This window comes from Saccostrea echinata, unplaced genomic scaffold (assembly GCF_033153115.1).
Source record: "Saccostrea echinata isolate AGI-Se365-2 ecotype Australia unplaced genomic scaffold, CSIRO_AGI_Sech_v1 ptg000016l, whole genome shotgun sequence".
Taxonomy (NCBI): Eukaryota; Metazoa; Mollusca; class Bivalvia; order Ostreida; family Ostreidae; genus Saccostrea; species Saccostrea echinata.
In genome coordinates this window covers 13,728,066-13,733,648 of record NW_026889765.1, presented here as the reverse complement: position 1 = coordinate 13,733,648, position 5,583 = coordinate 13,728,066, and the positions used below count along the sequence as shown (strand labels likewise).

At 36.2% G+C, this 5,583-nt stretch overlaps 1 pseudogene; it reads left to right on the top strand.

The window, feature by feature from the left end:
• Positions 1-849: 849 nt before the first annotated feature.
• On the top strand, positions 850-2,288 carry LOC133188161 (uncharacterized; annotated as a pseudogene).
• The last annotated feature ends 3,295 nt before the right edge of the window (positions 2,289-5,583 follow it).

Sequence of the window (5,583 nt, the reverse complement as noted above, 5' to 3'; positions counted from 1 at the left end):
ATTTCATCCATGAATTTTAATGAAAACGGATCCTTCTGATTTTTGTAGTTTTTAAAATTTTGTGTGTATAGTAAATTGTTTACTGTAAACCGATTTTTACTATACCTAGAAATGTTTTTGTGTGTCATATTTAAATCGTTTTTAAGAGTTCGGCATAATGTGGACGCACTGATATCTCTTGTTGAAACTGAATTTTTTAACACTTCGTCTTTCATCGATTTCAATGAAATCGAAGGTCTGACCTCCTTTAGAAAATGAATATATTCTATATCTTCCGAACTAAGCTTCTTTTTTCTGCTGTTTTTATAAATAGGATATTTAACTGAACCTTCATTGCAATACTGGTTCCATAATTTTGTAATAAATGGTGAAACTTTGAAAAATCATCAGCTTTTTTACGCAGTCCTCTTTGTAAAGAATAATCTCCTACTTTTGCGCCATGTTCTTTCAAGTAATCAACAATTGATCTCCGCATATCGAGTCCTAAACATTTTTTCCCTGCTCGTAGATTCTTCCGGCAATTTTTTTTTTTCCATTTCTAAAACTTGAGCTACATGAGAAGATTAAAAACGTATTTAAATAATGCTAGATGGGAAATACTCTCTCTCTCTCTTACCTCTGCAGTGCAGTATATTATGTCGTATTTTGTTGACTAAGTCCTTTCTAAGAAATGGAATTTTTTGTTTGCTGACTTTGCGGAAAGTACTGGTATCGTATAAGGTCAATTTAGGTCAAGGTCAAGATGCTTTATGGATGAAAGGAAATTTACCATCAATTTGATTGGTTTTTTTCCGAAGGTATGATGTAAAAATGTGCAACTATAGAAAGTAAGGAATTTTTTTAGTTACGATGGCGCTATCAAAGCCTCTAGACGACGAGGTTGAATTGAAAATTCATTACATGTATTATAATGAAAATCGTGTAACGCCGATTTCCATCGAACTGGCAGAACTTTCATCTCTCGGGTATATTGGATTAGAAGCAGTTATCCAGTCGCAAATTAAGTACATTGGCCGGATGCCTACAATACGAATGGCTTACAAGGACAGAGAGGGGGATTATACTGATCTTACACCTAACAACTTTCCAAGATTTTTGAGGACTGTGCGTAGTTCAGATGGCCCTGAAGAAATTCCTCTTGTTAATTTGAAAGTGATGGAAGGAACTTCGCCTGCTAATCGGTTGCTAAAGTCTGCTAGTGCTCGAGAATCATATGCACGAGAAACGCCTGTCATAGCACGCAAAGAACTTACTTACGACGCATGCGAAATACCGGGGGATTCTCTTGATATATTCACATACAGATCCCCTATTGAACAGACAATGCTCGACTTAAAGGAGGAAATTACTTAGACCGAGGCGCAAGTTGAGAGTGCTAAGGAACAATTTTCAAGCTTGCAGACAAAATACTGTACCATTCCTGTACAAAACTATGGAAACACGACTCGGAAACAGTGCGGTAATTGTCATTTAAGACTTGATCATACGGCACGCCAATGTCAGATCGAAAAGTGTTTAACAAGCCAACAGTGCGGAGACGTATCTAGGCACCCACAAGAAAAAACCTTGGTGGACAGCGCCAGTGACCTCATTAAGAAACTAGAAAAAAAATCTGCGGGAAAAAACCTTGGAATACGAGACAAAACTCAAGGCTGTCAATTCGGTCAAGAACTCCTTTAATCAGAGAATACGGGGGCACTTAATTAACAGTAACAAAGAAAAATATCTGCTGCAAACTTCGAATGGAACTTACGTCCCGAGGTTAGGAATCGTAAATGCCGATATCGCCAAGTTGGAAAAATATTTTCAAGGAAAAATACCGGACAATATTGAACAAATGTCGGAAACATTCCCAAGCATTATATCCTCCTTTCATTCAAGGACGGGATCCGGGCAATTCTCCTCCAGAAGAAACCTTAATCCAGCCAGACGTTTTCTGGAGAATCACCCAGCATATCCCGTTAGATTCCCTCCTGCAGCTTCCCTGGGTTCACCAGACCAACGATTTCACACGGGTAAGATCACAGATATTTTTTGACATTATGGTTTTTTTTTTTTCATTTTATTAAATAAGCCGCTTTCATATCTTAAATCTTCGATGATTATTATTTGATCAAATTAGAGATGAAAGTCTACATGTATATTCCATGTTTCAGGTATAATGTTGACATATATAAACGTTTTATTGAAAAAATAAAATTTCCTACTTTACGCAATTTAACATTTTTATTTTTTTTTTTATAGATGAAGATTTGCTTCCATCTAAAAAGAGGCAGTCACTGATGTAAAAAAATTTTCCTTTTCTTTTTTTGGGGGATACAAATAGTACAAATTAAAATTTCATGAAAATTGCACGTATTTTGTGTTTCTTCGTGTCTTTGATTTGACTCCGCCCCTCGGCCAATCAGCTTTAAAAAGGTCAGCCAATGAAGCAAGGTGTTGCTTTACGCCGATGGGAATGTTTGATTCAAACACAGCGCGAAAAAAAACACCTTGATGAAATGCATACTATTTCATTTGCATTTTGTTAGGATTTGTTCATCGACATTCAACATATTGTTTACATGTTTATGTTACGTTTGTCCCAGAAATCCCGCGAGATTTGTACATTTTCCGACTTTTTCACAAAAGAGCGCACTAAGAAGTATAACTCTTCCATAGTGGAAATGGAACGTATTTCAACCAAATTTGACAAATAACATCTATGGGTGAAGGGGAACAACATTTTGAATTTCATGGTCCCTGCCCCCCTGGGGCCTGAGGGGTGGGGCTAAAACCACCAAAATTAATGCAATCTTTTAAAATCTTCTTCTTTACTCCTGGACATCAAGCAGTCAAACTGTTGGCATGATTGTAATAAGCATTGAGCCCTCTAACAAATTGTGAAATTCATAGCCCCAGGGTCAGGGGTTCTGGTGCTAGGGTGGGGCTATATAGATCATATGGTGAAAGTGCATTATTTCTTTGAAAATCTTTTTTTCTGCCCCTGGGTATTAAATAAACAAAGTACATAGTTATCATGATCAAGAGTGCCTCTTCCAAAATTGTGAATTTCATGGCCCCAGGGTCAGGGGTTCTGGTGTTAGGGTGGGGCTCTACTGATAATATAGTGAAAATACATTAATTCATTGAAAATCTTCTCTGCTCCTGGGTATTAAATAAACTATTTAAGAACATAGTTATGGTGAACATGGCTGTCTTTTCAGAAAATATAAATTTTATGGCCCCTGGGTCAGGGGTTCAGGTGTTAGGGCGGGGCTCTATTGATTATATAGTAAAATTGCATTAATTCTTTGAAAATCTTCTTCTATGCTCTTGGGTTTTAAATAAACTAACTTAGTGCATAGTTATGATGAGCATGGTTGCCTCTTCCAAAATTGTGAATTTCATGGCCCCTGGGTCAGGGGTTCTGGTGTTAGGGCGAGCTCTGTTGATTATATAGGGAAAATGCATAAATTCTTTCAAAATTTTCTTCTCTGCTCCAGGGTATTTTTCAAACAAAGGAAGTGCATGATTATGATAAGGAAGAATGCCTCTTCCAAAATTGTGAAATTCATGGCCCCAGGGACATGTGCGTTTTTGATTCGATTTGTGGACAAATTTTAAGTACGTAGCTTACCAACGGTAATAATTAAAATATAATAGTCACCTAAGTATAATACAGCATTTTAAAGGATCCACTGAAGTATGAAAACAAGAGGCCCAAGGGCCTTAACGGTCACTTGAGTATAACACAACAATTTAGAGGATCCACAGACTCTTAGTATGATGAAGCTTTGTTGCCCAAAAGCAAGAGAAATAGGATGATCAAGATCAATGAAATTACCGTAATTAGTCTAGTAATCAGTAACAACTCGTACATTAAATTCTTATCTATCCCCCATTTAGCACTATCACCAGGCAGACATTAACAAACTATTAGTTCTTCTGTACTACTTTTAACCCCATATTGTAACCTCTCACATTGGCCTCTCTTGGTCTTTGAAGAACATTTAATAAGTTATTTTTGTCTCATTTTATTTATTTATTATTTACAAGTCTACCTGATCATTAAAACTATGAAAGTACATGTACTTTTTGTATTATACAATAAAATTTTCTGCATAATTCTCTTATTCTAATAACTTTCAAATACATTATTTACAGTGATTAATTATCAAAAGTGAATGGCAAAGGGGAATAACTTCTCTCAGTTGAATACAAATTAATGAACCCCTGGCCAGGACCAGAACACTTGACCAAATGGTCCTGATGTTCAAAAATCTGGTAAAAATATCCTTGCTTATTAAAACTTTTATTAAATTTGCCTTCAATATGCCAAGGAGCAGATAAGAATTTCAAATAAATAATGCATTTTCACTACAGATTCAACACATTCCTACCCTAACACTAAAACCCATGTCCCAGGGTCATGAAATTCACAAATTTGGTAGAGATACCCTCATCATCATAATTACATGTATGCACTTAGTTTTAGATTTTCAAAAAATCAACACATTTTCACTTTATTATCAATATACCCCCCCCCCCCCAAGCCCTGAGAAACACCAAAACCTGCGGACCACAGGTTTTAAAAAATTTGTAAGAAACACAATTGTTCATCATAACTATGCACTTTGTTTAACTGCTCAACACTATGGAGCAGACAGGATTATTTGACAGAATTAATGCATATTAACTATATATCAATTGAGCCCCACCTTACACCAGAACATCCGACTTTGGGGCCATGAAACTCAAAATTCTGGAAGAAGCACTCTTGTTCATCACAACTATACAGTTTCTTTGTTTTATAACCAGGAGCAGAAAAGAATATTTTCAACGAAATTATGCTTTTTCACTATATAATCAATATAGTCCCCCTTCCCAACCCTGGGGCCATGAATTTCACAATATAGGAAAAGGCATCTTTGTGCATTATAACCATGCACTTAGTTTGTTTAAATAATACCCAGGAGCAGGGATTTTTTACAGAATTAATGCATTTTCACTATATAAACAATAGAGCCCCGCCTTAACACCAGAACCCTTGACCCAGGGGCCATGAAATTCACAATTTTGGAAAAAGCATCCTTGTGCTTTATAACCATGCACTTAGTTTGTTTAAATAATACCCAGGAGCAGAGAATAAGATTTTAAAAGAATTAATGCACTTTCACTTTATAATCAATAGAGAACCACCCTAAAACCAGAACCCCTGACCCAGTGGCCGTGAAATTCACAATTTTGGAAAGGGAATCAATGCTTTTTATAACCATGCACTTAGTTTGTTTAAATAATACCCAGGAGCAGAGAAGAAGGTTTTCAAAGAATTAATGCATTTTCACTATATAATCAATAGAGCCCCGCCCTAACACCAGAATCCCTGACCCAGGGGCTATGAAATTCAAAATTTTGGAAAAAGAATCAATGCTTATCATAACCATGCACTTAGTTTGTTTAAATAAAACCCAGGAACAGAGGAGAAGATTTTCAAAGAATTCATGCATTTTCACTTTTTAATCAATAGAGCCCCACCCTAACACCAGAACCCCTGATAAAGGGGCCATGAAATTCACAATTTTGAAAAAGGCATCATTGCTT